The sequence below is a fragment of the Triticum urartu genome, chromosome 3A (genome assembly GCF_056163025.1).
Source record: "Triticum urartu cultivar PI428250 chromosome 3A, HENAU_Tu73, whole genome shotgun sequence".
NCBI classification, from domain to species: domain Eukaryota; kingdom Viridiplantae; phylum Streptophyta; class Magnoliopsida; order Poales; family Poaceae; genus Triticum; species Triticum urartu.
Window position 1 is genome coordinate 274030954 of NC_141875.1, and position 20284 is coordinate 274051237.

Sequence of the window (20284 nt, forward strand, 5' to 3'; positions counted from 1 at the left end):
CTACTGTCGGAGTAAATAACCATGGGTAGCCTAGCCGGCTCCCCCTGGCCCTTCTAAAAAAATTACGAGCCGATTCGGCCCTCAAGGATCCAAGACACAGGGCCGCCTTCCCCTTGCCGGCTGTCTCCAGGCCGGCTATCGGAAGGCGGCCCGACTTCAGCCCTCATGAAGAGAAGCCGCGGGAGGGCCGGCTCTGAGAAGACGGCCGCGAGAAGGCTGACTCCAAGAAGCCGGCTCCCATAAAGCGGTCAAGACCGTACCCTCGAAGTATGCATCCACATAACGGCGATGTGACGGGGCGTGGCTACAGTGAAGCCTGCCACCCCTGAATCCCGGAGCACGCCTGGCACTGTGCGCCGTACGGGTGGCCATGACCCGTCCGGAGCAGCACTGTTGCCACGTTGACCCTGATGTCATCCATGACGGGCTACCAGTACGGCCCACGGGCGGTGGGCCTCTTCGGGCAGAGAGGCACCTGAAGGCGGCCAGACCTCCCCCAGTCGGCCCAAGATAGAGCCGGCTCCCCACAGCCGGCTTGCCACCTCCCTCGAAGAAGACGCCCCATTAAGGAGACAAGACGCGGTGGGGCTACAGTGATCGCCCACCAGGCAGCGGCACTGTAGCTACGCCCCCTTCGGCGAAGCCCTCGCCACCAAGATTGAGCAACAGTAACCAGCCGCCGACAAGGCCCTGACAGTGGGGCCTGCCTGTCGACCAAGGAGACGGCAGCCGGCGGGACCCACTAGCCGGCGGGCCCCAGCAGCCGGCGCAGAAGCCGGAGAGCGTAGACACAGATGGCTGGGCCCCGCGCCCATCCGGATTACCATTGTACCCCCGGGGGGTAGGCGTATATAAACCCCCCGGGGCGACCATGCAAAGGGATGAATCCCTGCTAGTCTCAGACACCACATAGGGAGGAGAGGAGAGCAACCCAAGCCCTTCTTCCTCCTCTCGCCAAACAGCTCAAGGAGCACCGTGTAGCTACTTGTTCGTCTAGTGACCATGCGGAGACCCCGCAAAGCAGCAGTAGGGGTGTTATCTCCACGGAGAGCCCCGAAGCTGGGTAAGATTCGCCGGCGTGCATGTCTTCGCCTCATCCCGTTTCCAGGCACCGGCGACGTCTTACTGGCTCCCATAATGATAAGCCACCCGTTGGCATATGTCGCACCTACCACCCGACATATAGAATGCTCTTTGCACTTCACTTATATCTTTTGAGTATGGCTTTATAGAATGCTTCATGTGCTTCACTTATCTCATTTGAAGTTTGGATTGCCTGTTTCTCTTCACTTAGACAACCGCCATTTGTAGAATGCTCTTTTGCTTCACTTATATTTGTTAGAGCATGGGCATATCTTTTGTAGAAAGAATTAAAACTCTCTTGCTTCACTTATATCTATTTAGAGAGATGACAGGAACTGCCCATTCACATGGTTAGTCATAAAATCCTACATAATACTTGTAGATCGCTGAATATGATATGTTTGATTCCTTGCAATAGTTTTGCGATATAAAGATGGTGATATTAGAGTCATGCTAGTGGGTAATTCTGAAATTGAGAAATACTTGTGTTGAGGTTTGCATGTCCCGTAGCATGCACGTATGGTGAACCGTTATGTAACAAAGTCAGAGCATGAGGTGTTTATTGATTGTCTTCCTTATGAGTGGCGGTCGGGGATGAGCGATGGTCTTTTCCTACCAATCTATTCCCCAAGGAGCATGCGCGTAGTACTTTGTTTCGATGACTAATAGATTTTTGCAATAAGTATGTGAGTTCTTTATGACTAATGTTGAGTCCATGGATTACACGCACTCTCACCCTTCCACCATTGCTAGCCTCTCTAGTACTGCGCAACTTTCGCCGGTACATAAACCCACCATATACTTCCTCAAAACAGCCACCATACCTACCTATCATGGCATTTCCATAGCCATTCCGAGATATATTGCCATGCAACTTTCATCATCATCATATACATGACTTGAGCATTTATTGTCATATTGCTTTGCATGATCGTAAGATAGCTAGCATGATGTTTTCATGGCTTGTCCGTTTTTCTATGTCATTGCTACGGTAGATCATTGCACATCCCGGTACACCACTGGAGGCATTCATATAGAGTCATATCTTTGTTCTAGATATCGAGTTGTAATATTGAGTTGTAAGTAAATAAAAGTGTGATGATCATCATTATTAGAGCATTGCCCGAGTGAGGAAAGGATGATGGAGACTATGATTCACCCACAAGTCGGGATGAGACTCCGGACGAAAATAAAAAAAATAAAAAAAGAGAAAGGCCAAAAAAGAGAAGGCCCAAAAAAACAAAAAAAAAACAAAAAAATTAGAGAAAAAGAGAGAAGGGGCAATGTTACTATCCGTTTACCACACTTGTGCTTCAAAGTAGCACCATGTTCTTCATATAGAGAGTCTCTTGAGTTATCACTTTCATATACTAGTGGGAATTTTCATTATAGAACTTGGCTTGTATATTCCGATGATGGGCTTCCTCAAATCCCCGAGGTCTTCATGAGCAAGCAAGTTGGATGCACACCCACTTAGTTTCCAGTTTGAGCTTTCATAAACTTATAGCTCTTAGTGCATCCGTTGCATGGCAATCCCTACTCCTCACATTGATATCTATTAATGGGCACCTCCATAGCCCGTTAATACGCCTAGTTGATGTGAGACTTTCTCCCTTTTTGTCTTCTCCACATAACCCCCATCATCATATTCTATTCCACCTATAGTGCTATGTCCATGGCTCACGCTCATGTATTGCGTGAAAGTTGAAAAGGTTTGAGAACGTCAAAAGTATGAAACAATTGCTTGGCTTGTCTCGGGGTTGTGCGTGATGTGAATATTTTGTGTGGTGAAGATGGAGCATAGCCAGACTATATGATTTTGTAGGGATGAGCTTTCTTTGGCTATGTTATTTCAATAAGACACAATTGCTTGGTTGGTATGCTTGAAGTATTATTATTTTTATGTCAAAGGATAGAATATTGCTTTGAATCACTCGTGTCTTAATATTCATGCCATGATTAGACATATGATCAAGATTATGCTAGGTAGCATTACACATCAAAAATTATCTTTTTTTATCATTTACCTACTCGAGGACGAGCAGGAATTGAGCTTGGGGATGCTGATACGTCTCCGTCGTATCTATAATTTTTGATTGTTCCATGCCAATATTATTCAACTTTCATATACTTTTTGGCAACTTTTTATACTATTTTTGGGACTAACATATTTATCCAGTGCCTGCATGTTTTTGGTTTCGCGGAATATCCATGTCAAATGAAGTCCAAACGGGATAAAAACGAACGGAGCTTATTTTTGGAAAATATGGAAAATTCAGAAGGAAAATCAACATGAACCAGTGCCCGAGGTGGTCACAAGGCAGGGGGCGCCCCCCCTTAGGGCACGCCCCCTACCCTCGTGATCCCACCGTAAAGCGGTTGATGCTCTTCTTTTGCTGCAAGAAATCTAATATTCGGAAAAAAATCATGGCGAAAGTTTCAGGCCAATCGGAGTTACGGATCTCCATATATATATATACGAAACGGTGAAACAGAGCGAGGGGAGAACACAGAAACAGAGAGAGACAAAGAGGCAGATCCAATCTCGGAGGGGCTCTCGCCCCTCCCATGCCATGGAGGCCAAGGACTAGAGGGGAAACCCTTCTCCCATCTAGGGATGAGGTCAAGGAAGAAGAAGAAGAAGGGGGCCCTCTCCCCCTTTCTTCCGGTGGCGCCGGAGTGCCACTGGGGGCCATCATCATCACCACAATCTTCACCAACAACTTCACCAGCATCATCACCAACTCTTCCCCCCTCTATGAAGCGGTGTAATCTCTCTCTTACCCGCTGTAATCTCTACTTAAAAATGGTGCTCAATGCTATATATTATTTCCCAATGATGTATGGTTATCCTATGTTGTTTGAGTAGATCTGTTTTGTCCTAATGGCGATTTGATGATCGTGATTGGTTTGAGTTGTATGTTTTATTATTGGTGATGTCCTATGGTGCTCTCCGTGTCGCGCAAGCGTGAGGGATTCCCGCTGTAGGGTTTGCAATATGCTTATGATTTGCTTATGGTGGGTGGCGTGAGTGACAGAAGCACAGACCCGAGTAAGTAGGTTGTTTGCGTATGGGATAAAGGGGACTTGATACTTTAATGCTATGGTTGGGTTTTACCTTAATGAATCTTTAGTAGTGGCTGATGCTTGCTAGAGTTCCAATCATAAGTGCATATGATCCAAGTAGAGAAAGTATGTTAGCTTATGCCTCTCCCTCAAATAAAATTGCAATAATGATTACCGGTCTAGTTATCGATTGCCAAGGGACAAATAACTTTCTTGTTGACAAAATCTCTCTACTAAAACTAATTTAGTTGTGTCTTTATCTAAACAGCCCCTAGCTTTTATTTTCGTGTTCTTTACTTTCTTGCAAGCTTACCCAAAAACACCTACAAAGTACCTCTAGTTTCATACTTGCTCTAGGTAAAGCGAACGTCAAGCGTGCGTAGAGTTGTATCGGTGGTCGGTAGAACTTGAGGGAGTATTTGTTCTACCTTTAGCTCCTCGTTGGGTTCGACACTCTTACTTATCGAAAGAGGCTACAATTGATCCCCTATACTTGTGGGTTATCAAGACCTTTTTCTGGCGCCGTTGCCAGGGAGCAATAGCATGGGGTGAATATTCTCGTGTGTGCTTGTTTGCTTTATCACTAAGTAATTTTTATTTGCTGTTCTTAGTTGTTTTCTATCTTTAGTTATGGGTAGGAAACACAAAATACCAAAAAACTTAGTTGTACCTACTGAACCAATGGTTGAAGAACCACTCAAAATCTATCACACTTCTAAAGCTTATTACTTGGATCATCTTCGATCCCTATGTGCTCGTGCTGAAACCCCAACTAGCCTAGTTGAGGGAAAATCTTTAGATGAGCATGCTTGTTATGTGCGACACCGAATATCTGAAAAAGGGAAAATTCTATTGGGTCAAATTCGTCGTTTGCAATGCTATGCTTGGAATTTATTTGAAATATATGATTTTACTTGTTGTTCTGAAAACCCTAAGAAATACCTTCCCTATCAATGTGAGTTTAGTGATAATGGAATCGTATCTTCGTATGCTAAGGGTGTCTACAATTACTATGATGTTCAAGAAATTGAAGAATTTGTTGCTTTTAAGGGTGCTTATGAAATTGCTTCTTTGATTGAAGAGTATGATGCTACTTTACAAAAATCTGAAAATTTTGCTATACTTAAATATTGCTATGATAATTATGCTTCTAATGCTTATGTTAAACCATATATTGAGAACTACTCCGCTGTCCAAGAGGAGACTAATATTTTGCAGGACTCTCTGGAAGAAGAAATTGATGAAACTATGAGCTCATTGGATGAAAAAGATGATGAGGAGAGCGAAGAACAAAAGGAGGAAGAGCGGATTGATCACCCGTGCCCACCTTCTAATGAGGGTAACTCTTCAACTCATACATTGTTTAATTCCCCTTCGTGCTTACCGAAGGATGATTGCTATGATGACTGTTATGATCCCTATGATTCTTTTGAAATATCCCTTTTTGATGATGCTTGTTATGCTTGTGGCCAAGATGCCAATATGAATTATGCTTATGGAGATGAACTTGCTATAGTTTCTTATGTTAAACATGAAATTGTTGCTATTGCACCCACGCATGATAGTCCTATTATCCTTTTGAATTCTCCAAACTACACTATATTGGCGAAGTTTGCTCTTATTAAGGATTACATTGATGGGTTGCCTTTTACCGTTGCACATGATGATTTTGATAGATATAATATGCATGTGCTTGCTGCTCCTACTTGCAATTATTATGAGAGAGGAACTATATCTCCACCTCTCTATGTCTCCAACATGATAAAATTGCAGGAAACTGTTTATACTATGCATTGGCCTTTACTATGCGTGCATGAATTGTTCTTTTATGACATGCCGATGCATAGGAAGAGAGTTATACTTCTTCATTACATGATATATGTTACTTTGTGCTCACTACTAAATTACAAATCATTGCTAATTAAAATTGGCTTTGATATACCTTGGGATTCGGGTGGATTCACTACTTGAGCACTATATGCCTAGCTTAATGGCTTTAAAGAAAGCGCTGCCAGGGAGACAACCCGGAAGTTTTAGAGAGTCATTTATTTCTGTTGAGTGCTTTCATATAGTTTAAAAACAACAAAAATAAAGAGGGGAACCCAAAGCTTTTTCTAAAAGAAAAGCGGAAGTGAGAGAGACAAGCATTGTTGAAGTGGGAGCTAGCCTTGAACTTTGTTCGTGCTCACGGCAACTTTGTGAATCTTGATTACAGAAACTTTTCAACAAAAATAATTATCCCCTTGTAAAATTCCGTTGTATTATAAAAATAATGTGCCAAGGTTTTCCTTTAGGATGTTTACGATGCTTGTTGGTTTGTGCGGTGCAGGACAGAAACTTTGGCTGTAGTGCATGAATTTTAATTTCTTATTGGAATGTCAAATGGTTCTGATTCTTTTTGCACTGTCTTGTACAAATTTTTTATTTTTCCTAATTTTGGCTGAATTTTTCAAGTATCAGAAGTATGGTGAATGTTCAGATTGCTACAGACTGTTCTGTGTTTTAGACAGATTCTGTTTTTGATGCATAGTTTGCTCGTTTTGATGAACCTATCAATTTATATAAGTGGATTAAGCCATGAAAAATTTATATTATAGTAGACACAATGCAAAAACAAAATATGAATTGGTTTGCAACGGTACTTAGAGTAGTGATTTGCTTTATTATACTAACAGATCTTACCGAGTTTTCTGTTGGAGTTTTGTGTGGATGAAGTGTTCGATGATCGAAAAGGTTTCGATGTGAGAAGAAGGAAGAGAGGAAAGAGCTCAAGCTTGGGGATGCCCGAGGCACCCCAATTAAATATTCAAGGAAACTCAAGCGTGTGAGCTTGGGGATGCTGGGGAGGCATCCCCTCTTTCTTTACCAAGTATCGGTATGTTTTCGGATTCGTTTCGTTCATGCGATATGTGCAAGTCTTCGAGCGTCTTTTGCATTTAGGTTTTTACTTTTCTTTTATGCACCATGCTGGTATGAGATGGTCCTTGGTTGATTTATAGAATGCTCTTTGCACTTCACTTATATCTTTTGAGTATGGCTTTATAGAATGCTTCATGTGCTTCACTTATATCATTTGAAGTTTGGATTGCCTGTTTCTCTTCACTTAGACAACCGCCATTTGTAGAATGCTCTTTTGCTTCACTTATATTTGTTAGAGCGTGGGCATATCTTTTGTAGAAAGAATTAAAACTCTCTTGCTTCACTTATATCTATTTAGAGAGATGACAGGAACTGGCCATTCACATGGTTAGTCATAAAATCCTACATAAAACTTGTAGATCGCTGAATATGATATGTTTGATTCCTTGCAATAGTTTTGCGATATAAAGATGGTGATATTAGAGTCATGCTAGTGGGTAATTTTGAAATTGAGAAATACTTGTGTTGAGGTTTGCAAGTCCCGTAGCATGCACGTATGGTGAACCGTTATGTAAGGAAGTCAGAGCATGAGGTGTTTATTGATTATATTCCTTATGAGTAGCGGTCGGGGAGGAGCGATGGTCTTTTCCTACCAATCTATCCCCCAAGGAGCATGCGCGTAGTACTTTGTTTCGATGACTAATAGATTTTTGCAATAAGTATGTGAGTTCTTTATGACTAATGTTGAGTCCATGGATTACACGCACTCTCACCCTTCCACCATTGCTAGCCTCTCTAGTACCGCGCAACTTTCGCCAGTACCATAAACCCACCATATATCTTCCTCAAAACAGCCACCATACCTACCTATCATGGCATTTCCATAGCCATTCCGAGATATATTGCCATGCAACTTTCATCATCATCATATACATGACTTGAGCATTTATTGTCATATTGCTTTGCATGATCGTAAGATAGCTAGCATGATGTTTTCATGGCTTGTCCGTTTTTCTATTTCATTGCTATGCTAGATCATTGCACATCCCGGTACACCGCCGGAGGCATTCGTATAGAGTCATATCTTTGTTCTAGATATCGAGTTGTAATATTGAGTTGTAAGTAAATAAAAGTGTGATGATCATCATTATTAGAGCATTGCCACGGTGAGGAAAGGATGATGGAGACTATGATTCCCCCGGGATGAGACTCCGGACGAAAAAAAATAAAAAATAGAAAGGCCAAAAAAAAGAGAAGGCCCAAAAAAACAAAAAAAACAAAAAAACAAAAAAATGAGAGAAAAAGAGAGAAGGGGCAATGTTACTATCCGTTTACCACACTTGTGCTTCAAAGTAGCACCATGTTCTTCATATAGAGAGTCTCTTGAGTTATCACTTTCATATACTAGTGGGAATTTTCATTATAGAACTTGGCTTGTATATTCCGATGATGGGCTTCCTCAAATCCCCGAGGTCTTCATGACCAAGCAAGTTGGATGCACACCCACTTAGTTTCCAGTTTGAGCTTTCATAAACTTATAGCTCTTAGTGCATCCGTTGCATGGCAATCCCTACTCCTCACATTGATATGTATTAATGGGCATCCCCATAGCCCGTTAATACGCCTAGTTGATGTGAGACTTTCTCCCTTTTTGTCTTCTCCACATAACCCCCATCATCATATTCTATTCCACCTATAGTGCTATGTCCATGGCTCACGCTCATGTATTGCGTGAAAGTTGAAAAGGTTTGAGAATGTCAAAAGTATGAAACCATTGCTTGGCTTGTCATCGGGGTTGTGCATGATGTGAATATTTTGTGTGGTGAAGATGGAGCATAGCCAGACTATATGATTTTGTAGGGATGAGCTTTCTTTGGCTATGTTATTTCAATAAGACATAATTGCTTGGTTGGTATGCTTGAAGTATTATTATTTTTATGTCAAAGGATAGACTATTGCTTTGAATCACTCGTGTCTTAATATTCATGCCGTGATTAGACATATGATCAAGATTATGCTAGGTAGCATTCCACATCAAAAATTATCTTTTTTATCATTTACCTACTCGAGGACGAGTAGGAATTAAGCTTGGCGATGTTGATTTGTCTCAGTCGTATCTATAATTTTTAATTGTTCCATGCCAATATTATTCAACTTTCATATACTTTTTGGCAACTTTTTATACTATTTTTGGGACTAACATATTGATCCAGTGCCCAATGCCAGTTCCTGTCTGTTGCATGTTTTTGGTTTCGCAGAATATCCATATCTAACGGAGTCCAAACAGGATAAAAATGGACGGAGCTTATTTTTGGAAAATATGGAAAATTCGGAAGGAAAATCAACGCGAACCAGTGCCCGAGATGGTCACAAGGCAGGGGGCGCCCCCCCTAGGGCGCGCCCCTACCCTCGTGAGCCCACCGTAAGGTGGTTGACGCTCTTCTTTTGCCGCAAGAAAGCTAATATTCGGAAAAAATCACGGCAAATGTGTCAGGACAATCGGAGTTACGGATCTCCATATATATACGAAATGGTGAAACAGAGCCAGGGGAGAATGCAGAAACAGAGAGAGACAGAGAGACAGATCCAATCTCGGAGGGGCTCTTGCCCCTCCAATGCCATGGAGGCCAAGGACCAGAGGGGAAACCCTTCTCCCATCTAGGGAGGAAGTCAAGGACGAAGAATAAGAAGAAGGGGGGCCCTCTCCCCCTTGCTTCCGGTGGCGCCGGAGTGCCACCGGGGGCCATCATCATCACCGCAATCTTCACCAACAACTTCACCACCATCATCACCAACTCTTCCCCCTCTATGCAGCGGTGTAACCTCTCTCTTACCCGCTGTAATCTCTACTTAAACATGGTGCTCAACACTATATATTATTTCCCAATGATGTATGGCTATGCTATGATGTTTGAGTAGATCTGTTTTGTCCTAATGGCTATTTGATGATCGTGATTTGTTTGAGTTGTATGTTTTATTATTGGTGCTGTCCTATGGTGCTCCCCGTGTCGCGCAAGCATGAGGGATTCCCGCTGTAGAGTTTGCAATATGCTTATGATTTGCTTATGGTGGGTGGCGTGAGTGACAGAAGCACAGACCCAAGTAAGTAGGTTGTTTGCGTATGGGATAAAGGGGACTTGATACTTTAATGCTATGGTTGGGTTTTACCTGAATCTTTAGTAGTTGCGGATGCTTGCTGGAGTTCCAATCATAAGTGCATATGATCCAAGTAGAGAAAGTATGTTAGCTTATGCCTCTCCCTCAAATAAAATTGCAATAATGATTACCGGTCTAGTTATCGATTGCCTAGGGACAAATAACTTTCTTGTTGACAAAAGCTCTCTACTAAAACTAACTTAGTTGTGTCTTTATCTAAACAGCCCCTAGCTTTTATTTCCGTGTTCTTTACTTTCTTGCAAGCTTACCCAAAAACACCTACAAAGTACCTCCTGTTTCATACTTGCTCTAGGTAAAGCGAATGTCAAGCATGCGTAGAGTTGTATTGGTGGTCGATAGAACTTGAGGGAATATTTGTTCTACCTTTAGCTCCTCGTTGGGTTCGACACTCTTACTTATCGAAAGAGGCTACAATTGACCCCCTATTCTTGTGGGTTATCAGAGTGGGAGAGATGACGAGGGTTCACTAGGTAGATAACAATTCCACACCTAAGAGGGTGGTCAACGGTTGTCAACATAGCAAGGATTTGAATTTCCATGATATCATAATGGGACACCCTAGAGACGGATGACTCGTAGAATTATCCCTTGAGTGGAAAAAAGAATTAATTTTGATTCAGATATAAATAAATTCTCTATACCGGCCTAGGGAAAATATCAAGCAATCGTTTGAAGGAGTTTGAAGGAATGACATACCCTGACTAGAATGGATGATGTGGACTACCTTGTTGAAGACAGCGTAATGGATGATCTTTTCTTATCACCGGAAATGGAAGGGACCCATGGCAAGACCACGTTTGAGATGATCCTGAACAACAATTACCGGAAAGGACAGCCCATGGGAATTTGGCACAATGGTGGTGTAAGCTAGGAACAAAATACAAATGTTGGGAATGTTTCAACCAACATATCTGCCTGAGATTCAGATCTGGTTGGTAACAAGATAGTTCAGACAGCATGTCTGGAAAAGGAAAGGTTGCAACACAAATGAACGATATGACGTTGCGAAATTCTCGGGAAATGAACTATGATAGCAAGCTCCAAAACATGAGCTGGTTCTGCTACATACATGTGAACATGCTATCCAAGACAAGCATGACCACATAGTAGTCTTACAATAAAATATTGCCAAGTTCTGGTTGGGAACCATCGTCGAGGATATCGAAGCCCTTGCATAAGTCCGGATCCTAAGAAGGAACTTCTTCTTGTTGAACAAATCAATCAGTGGCTTGGTGTGCTAGGAAACACATATGGAGTGGAGGCGGCCAACCTATCAAACCATAGAGTACTTCGCACTTATGCGTGACTAACTTGGGATGATTCTAGAGGAAGCAAAAACAAGCTTTCTCGAATTCATAGCGACGACTTGCATCAAGTGCACAAGAATTAGAGGAAGTCACTTCTTTCATCCAAACGTATACCTCATGAGTAGAACATGAAGGCAATGCTTACAAAGTTTCCAATGCTAGCTTTAATGTTCATCATGAATCATGGAGAAGATAAAATGTTTCTGATGGGCTCATCAACAAGTCATCAAGACTTCCATTAAGATGGAATTCCACAACTATGTGAACAAGGAAATAGTATTGGTCGGACCCAAAAGATATAATGGTGAACCGGGCTATAGCAGACTACCATGGCTCAGTGGAAGCACTAGACTACATTTCCCAATAAGAGAGGCTACCAAGGACAGACAACTAGGTTGTCGGATCCCACACATACCAAGCATTTCAATCATACACACAATATGCCCGATATGTGTAAATACAACATGGCATCACAATATGACTCTACAACTCAAGTATTTAGTCAATAGGCTCTGAGGAGCGGGATATTACAAACATGGGTCTCATGACCCAACATTCAGAGCATACAATTCAAAGCACACACGGAAGCTTATCATGTCTGAGTACAGACATCTACAAATGAAAAAGGCTGAGAAGCCTGACTATCTACCAGATCCTGCCAAGGGCACAAGATCGTAGCTGAGGTAAAAAGCTAAACGTCGAAGTCCACACGGAACTAATAGCGAGACTGAAGTCTCTCTGCAAGACGTAAAATAGGCAAACGTGAGTACAAATGTACCCAGCAAGACATACATCAGAACTATCTACATATGCATCTGTATCAATAAAGGGGGTTGTGGGGTTTAAATTCGGCAAGCCAGCTTTGACTCAGTGGCTAACCAGAACTACTATTGCAAGTAACTCTTTTGAGGTGGCGCACACAAGTCCACATATTCACCAATCAATACACCACTATGGATCCGCTCCCGTCTCCCTACGAGAACGCCATCCATAGCACTCACGCTTATCTTGCGCATTTTAGAGTATCCACTTTCACTTGTCTATGAACTGTACAGGCAACCCAGAAGTCCTTTACAGCGGACACGGCTATTCAAATAGATGATGTTAACCCTGCATGGGTGTACTTCTTCACACACGCTCTCGCCACTTACCACCATGTACACATCGTGTATCTCGGCAACCTTCAAGCGGAAGCCTGGCGAGGGAGTCGGCCACGACCTGACTAACCACACAAGTCTCTACTCCAGGTTTATCGCCTATTCAGGTTCCATCCGCGAGAAGATCCGGCCGGGGTTTTGCTCACAGCCCCAAACGATGTGTGCAGGGTTCCTGAGACACCAAACGGGCGCCCGGTACACCAGGCCACGGTGTATCTACCGCATCATAGCCCACCCCTAGGGTCAGCGCTACGCACAGCCTCCAACACATATCCTACAAACACCAGAAACTAGTTGCAACTCCTAGACAAAGATCAAGGGGATTAATGAGTCGAGACAGTCAATTAAGGATCCCAATGTGTGGTAGTAGCTGTTCGTGGATCACAAACACAGAACTCAGTTCCCGAGGACGGTTTCAATGAGAAAACCCACCATGTACTCCTACATGGCCTCTCACCGCTACCTTTACCAAATCGTGTTCACACACTTAGCTCTCAACAGTAGGACATGTTCACCAGATTCCAATTCATCCCCGATGAATCAGACCTGACTCAACTCTAAGCAGTAGCAGGCACGACAAACAAGCATGAATGAATAGGCACATCAGGGCTCAAACAACACCTACTCATGCTAGTGTGTTTCATCTATTTACTATGGCAATGACAGGTCATGCAGAGGAAAGGGGTTCAACTACCGTAGCATCTAACAGTTGAATCGTTGTTGTCCTAATACAGTAAAAGAGAACAGGAGCGAGAGAGTGGGATTGTATCAGAATGAACAAGGGGGGGTTTTGCTTTCCTGGCACTTCTGAAGATAATATAGCTCTTCATCGGTGTCATCGATCTCATTGTCGGAGCCATGTCTACTGAGGGGTAACAATTACCGGCAACAGAGAGCAAACACAATCAGTGCAATGAAACAATATGATGCATGATCATGACATGGCAACATGCTGGTGTTTTGAGCTAATCCAACTAGCAGCAAGTTAAATGAAGTTGGTTTGAACCAAAGGTTCAAATTCAAACTCCATATGTGATTCTTCAAATGCCAAACATATGATTTGCCCTGTTCAGCAACTATAAGTTGTTCGAACATGCATTATAATGGTACAGATGGATATATTGGATTTTTCTGATAATTTTTCATATATAACTTATTTCATTTGGAGTTACCGTTGAATTTCTATGATTTTTAGAAGTTTAAAGCATTTTCTGGAATTTTCTGAATTATTTTAAATCCAGAAAATGATTAACTGCGACGGCATTGCGTCACTCTGACGTCAGCAATTCAACTGCGGCTGACCAGATCAAACCTGACCAGTGGGGTCCCCTGGTCAGTCACACAGTGCTGGTTAGGCTCGCTGACATGTGGGCCTAGTCAACGGCCACGTCAGCGGGGTCAACTCAGGCATGTGGGTCCCGCTGGGTTTTAAACTAACCTAAACAGAAACAAAACTGGGATTAGTTAGGGCATGGGGCCCATCTGGCAGTGAGCTAGGTGGTTAGTTAGTGGCGTCATTAGCGTTTAATTAAGGTGCCACGTCATCCTCGCCTAAGGTTAACCGGCGACGACCTCGGCCGACGGCGGAGGTGCATCGTGTGCTCGCTACGGAGCACCGTTCGATGTGCGGTTTGCTCCTATGGGTTCCTAGGAGTGCGCCGCGGCTGGTGGAGCAAGCGGGTGAGCTGGGGTGGCCGGAGCTCATCGGAAACGAGCTCGGGGCGGCGGCCAGAGCTCGGTCATTGGTGGTTTTGCTGCTGCAGCGAGCTAGCGGGGAAACGGACGCACTAGCAAGGCGCTACGAGGTGCGGTGAGTGCGTTAGGCACCCGCGCGTGACCAAATGGTCACCGGAGTGACGCCAGCATTGAGCTTGCGCAGCGGCGTTCTACGGTGAGCAAGGGGCAGCGTCTATAGCGAGCAAACGAAGCAGAGAAGAGGGGGGTTCGGTTGAGGGGCTCACAGCTGTTGCAGCAGTTGTCGAAGCGGGCTCGGGGGAGGCCGGGTTGCTGCAAATCAACAACGATGGTGGCCGGAGCCCAAGGTGGAAGACGACGGTGATGACGATGTTGCTGGCCTCCCGGGGTCGCGTGCTTTGGCGTGCGGCTCTATGGGGTCGAGGTTGAGCTCGTGGGGCGCTGGCCGGGCGTGGGGATGCTAGTGGCCACGGTAACGACGACCGGCAGCGACAGCTCCGCTCGGCTTCGGAAGAGAGAGCGAGGTGAGGGGGTTGTGTGGCGTCTCCCAGAGGCGTCCAGGCGTCGAGGGGGAGCGGCAAGAAGGAGGTGGTCGGGGTGCATGGCCGCGCGCACGGGGCACACGCCCGGCGTCCTTCTATCGCGAGGAAGACGACTAGGGGGAGGCCAGTTGGCTGGGCCGCACAATGCTGGACCAGCATAGGAGCTGGGCCAGTTGGTGGGCGCCAGGTTAGTCCTTCTCTCTCTCTCTTTTATTTTTCTTTTCTATTTCTGTTATTTTGTTTTGATTTAGTTTGGAAACTAAACCATTTTAAAACTTTCTGTAAATTTTTATGTCAGCTCAAAGAGCTAGTCCAAGGTCACATGCAAACTTACAAAAAAATTAAAAGTTATTTCTTATATAATAGAAATAATTCCAACCCAAATATGTTATTGATTTAAATCAAAGGCCCAAAATAAATTATTTCTTTGACTCCAAAAATGTTGGTTTGAATTTCACCTCATGCCAATACTTTCACAGAATAACAGGAACATTTTCTTGGACTCATTTGATGATATTTAAATGCTAGTTATTTTTAGAGGTTTTTTAAGGCTTTTGAAAATTCCTCAATTCGAATTTAAACATGATGCGCACATGGAAGCTAGCATAGGTCATACCAGAATTAGGGATGTGACAATTACGTGAGAGTGTCACGAGCGGAGATTCTTCACAGGCACTGGGCCTTGCTTCACAGCCGCCGGGCCATGCTTCATGGGTAGAACTTCCGGATGTGCTGGATATTCCAGGCGTTCTGGATGGGGATCCCATCCTGCGTCTCCAGGCACGTGGCGCCAGGCCTGGAGACGTGAGCGACCCGAAACGGGCCCTCCCACATGGGTGAGAGCTTGTGCAGCCCTTCCCTGGAGAGCACCCGCCTCAAGATAAGATCACCCACCTCGAGCATCCAGGAGCGGACGCTGCGGTAGTGGTACCGCCGCAGCGCCTGCTGGTACCTTGCAGCTCGGAGCGAGGCTTCACGGCGGCGTTCCTCCCCCAGCACGAGGTCCATCCCCCGCATGGCGTCCTGTTGCGTTTCATCAAATGTCAGGACCCACGCAGAGCGATGCCTGACCTCGTGTGGGAGAACTGCTTCTGCTCTGTAGACGAGGAAGAACGGGGTCTCGCCTCTGGGCCTAGTGGCGGTGGTGCGGATGGACCATAGCACGGGCTGGAGCTCGTCGTGCCAGCCCCTGCCACATGCTTCGAGCTTCTTCTTGAAGGTCTTGGTCTTGAGACCCCTCAGGACTTCCGCATTGGCGCGTTCAGCCTAGCCGCTGCTCCTGGGGTGCGCCATGGAGGCATAGCAGATCTGCATTCCAAGGTTAGCACAATATGTTTTGAAGAGATTGCTAGTAAACTGTGAGCCGTTGTCAGTGATGATACGATTAGGGACCCCAAATCAGCTTACGAGGCCCTTGATGAACTTGACTGCTGACCCAGCTGGGATGGTGCGGACGGCTTCCACTTCCGCCCACTTGGGGAATTTGTCGATGCCGACGTAGATGTAGCGGTAGCCTCCAGGCGCTTGAGGGAATGGGCCCAGGATATCTAGCCTACAGGCCGCAAACGGCCATGAGCGCGGGATAGTTTGGAGGTCCTGAGTCGGCTGGTGGGTCTTCTTGGCGTGGAATTGGCAGGCCTCGCATGATTTCACCAGCTCGGCCGCGTCGTTGAGTGCCGTGGGCCAGTAGAACCCGCAGCGGAAAGCCTTGCTGACTAGGGTGCGCGACGGCGAGTGGTGCCTGCAGTCTCCGCCATGTATGTTAGGCAAAAACTCATTCCCCTGTTCCCTGGAAATGCATCATAGAGAAACATCATTTGGCCGCTTCCTGTATAGCTCACCATCCTGAATGCAGTATGCCATAGCCTGCCGGGCCACATGCTCCGTGTCTTCTTCCTTCTCCGTCAACGTGACTTGTGTCAAGTACGCCTTGAACTCCTCGATCCAGCACCCCTCCTAAGGCTCGAGTGCTAAGAGGAGGTGCGCTCCTGAGGTTGGGCCGCGGGCGGGGGATCCCGAGGCGAGTGGCTGGGGGAGTTCCTCCTGAGGTGGCGTCAGCTCCGCAGGCAGAAGTGCTGCCGAAGGCTTGAAGAGCCGCTCCTCGAAGACTCCATGCTCTTGGGGTAGTCGCTTGGACGCTCTTTTGGCGATGTCGTCAACCCCTTTGTTGGTACCACGAGGCACATGCTGTAGCTCCAGGCCCACGAACTGCTTCTCCATTTTGTGCACCTCCGCGAGGTATGCCTCCATGTGCTCATCCTTTGGCTCGTACACCTTGTTGGAGAAGTTGACGAGGAGTTGCGAGTCTCCCTTGATGGTGACGCATTTCACCCCTAGGGCCACCGCAGCCTTGAGGACGGCGATGAGACCCTCATACTCTGCAATGTTGTTGGAGACCTTCTCGCCCCGCTAGAAGCGGAGCTGCATGGCGTAGTAAAGCTTGTCCTGAGTAGGTGCTTCACTTCCTAGCGAGAGGGATCGGTTCTCGCCTGCTTCGAGCTCCGGGGTAATGGTCCATTCTGCCACAAAGTCGGCGAGCGCAGCCCCCATGATGACCCTGTTGTGCAGAACTCCAGGTCAAACGCTTGCAGCTCGATGTTCCATTCGGCAACCCTTCCTGCTGCATTGGGGCTTCTGAGAACTCTCTCCAATGGGTAAGCTGAAACGACCTTGATGGGGTGACCTTGGATGTAGTGGTGCAGCTTGCGCGAGGCCACCAGGAGCGCGAGCAAGAGCTTCTGAGGCATGGGGTATCATCCCCTCGCATCTCGCAGCACTGTGCTGATGAAGTACACTAGGTGCTCGACAAGGGCAGGAGAGCTGACGGAGTTTTTGGCTCCCGGGGACTAAGGTGTTTCCTATGGATCTCCAGCTCCTGGGGCTTGATGGCTAGCTGGGGCAGCCTCTATCTCAGGAGGATCGCCTTGGTGTCGTGCAGCCTCATCCGGCTTGGTGGCTCCATTTGGCAGGCCCTTGACTTGGGGCTGCTCTCTGAGGGCCACCAGTGCCGCGCTGGCGGAGTGGGGTGTGGCAGACAGGTAGAGTACCAGGGGTTCGCGAGGACGATGTGCCACCATCACCGGCGGGCTGGTCAAATATCTCTTAAGGTCTTGAAATTCTAGGTCAGCCTCGGGGGTCCACTGGAACGGACCCTTCTTCTTCATCGGCTTGAAGAACGGCAAGGCGTGCTCCCCCAACTTGGAGATGAAGTGCCCTAGCTAAGTCACGCAGCCTACAAGCTTTTGCATCTCCTTGAGGTTTTGTGGTGGGCTCATGTCTTTGATTGCCTTGACCTTCTCTGGGTTGGCCTCAATCCCCCTATTGGACACGAGGAAGCCCAGCAGCTTGCCGGAAGGAACACCAAACACGCACTTCTCCGGGTTGAGCCGCAAGTCCACCTGGCGCATGCTCGCGAAGGTTTCCTCCAGGTCCTGAATCAAAGTTCTTGCCTCCCGAGACTTCACCACAATGTCGTTGACGTAGGCCTTAGTGTTTCTCCCGAGCTACTGCCCAAGGCGATGTGCATCAGTCGCTGGAAGGTCGCTCCTCCGTTGTGCAGTTCGAATGGCATGCAATTGTAGCAGTACACCCCGCATGGGGTCAAGAAAGCTGTTTTCTCCACATCTTCCACTGCCATCTTGATCTGGTGGTAGCTTGCGAACACATCCAGGAAACATAGCAGAACACACTCGGCGGTGGAGTCAACAATCTGGTCGATGCACGACAGCGGGAATGGGTCTTGAGGGCAAGCCTTGTTGAGGTTGGTGAAGTCGACACACATGCGTTCCTTCCCTCCTTTCTTCGGCACGACGACCGGGTTCGCCAGCCACTCTGGGTACCAGACCTCGCGAATGACACCTGCTGCTTCCAACTAGCGGGTTTCCTGAACGATGAAAGACCGCTTCTCCGTGGATTGTCGCCTCGCCTTCTGCTTCACAGGGCGTACATTCGGGCACACCCTCAGATGATGCTCGATCACTCCTCTCGGGACCCCAACTAGCTGCTTTGGCTCCCAGCCGAATACTTCCTTGTTCGTCCGCAAGAAGTCCACCAACTCCCTTTCTTGATATGGGGCGAGGTCCATGCCTATAGTAAAGGTCGCGCCAGAAGTCCCGTCCTCGTCGAACGGTATCTGCTTTGTCTTGGCTTGACCTTGGGTCAATAGCTGCTTCTTCTTGGTCGACGTAGCCCCCTTGGTTCTGGACACGGCCTTGTCAGCCAGGCAAGCTGCCCCTGTGGCCCTGAAGGTGATCTTGAGGGCCGCCACGACTTCCTGGGTGTCTCCGGCCATGGTGAGGACGCCCTTGCTTCCTGGCATCTTCATGAGGTTGTAGGCAGGATGGGTAGCTGCCATGAATTGTGCCAGCGCCGGGTAACCGAGGATGGCGTTGTACGGCAAGCCGATGCGGGCGATGTTGAAGTCGATTAGCTCGGTGTGATAGTTGTCGCGTGTGCCGAAGGTCACGGGGAGACGGATCTGCCCCAGGGGGTTGGAGGAGCTGCCGCCGACCCCGGAGAAAGGCTTGCTGGGGCGGAGCCGCTCAAGTGGTACATGAAGGATGCTAAAAGACTCCACGGAGAGCACGTTGAGGCCGGCGCTGCCGTCAATGAGGGTCTTGGTGACGGCTACGCTGCAGATGTTCGGCGTGCAAAGCATCGGAAGCACGCCTGAACTGACGGTGCTGACTGGGTGATCCCTTGAGTCGAAGGTCAGATCGGCCTTGGGCGCCACCCAACCCGGGGGAGCCCCCTACCGCGTGGAGGCAGCGCCGATCCAGTGAAAGAACGGCTTGACGTGACGTTCCGTGGGCGGCGCCTACGAGCCACCGAGGAGAGCCGCGAAGACGGGGGCTGTTGGTGCCTTGAAACGCGCGATGAAGAGGTCGCGCAGCTCCTCCTAGGAGGCCACAGAAGATTTAGGAAGATGGAGTAGCCAGGCGTGCGGAACACCAGCGAGGGCCATTGGGAGCCAGTTGGCCATGACTTTATCGTCGCCCCCGGCATCCAGGACGGCCTCCTCATACGCCAACAGAAAGGACGCTGGATCCGCCACACCATCGTAACGGGGCGGCCTCTCCGGCTTGAACTTGTGTGGCCACTGCACCCACCGCAAGGCGGGGGTGAAGGACCAGAGCCCCTCGGCGCTATGGAGGGCGCCCGTCGATCCGGTCGGAGAAGAGGGGGTGTCCATGAGAGTCGGTCGGAGCGGCGAGGCCGTCGGGGGGGCAAGGCTTCGGTGCACCCCTACCTGGCACGCCAAATGTCAGATTTCAGGTTCCGGCAAAACCCTTGAGGTTCGAACATTGGGGTTCACACAAAGATCTCTCCGCCCTCTAGCTCGCACTCGACATGATCTCACGGCCTAGCTTGATGAACCCAAAGAATGAGAGACACAAGA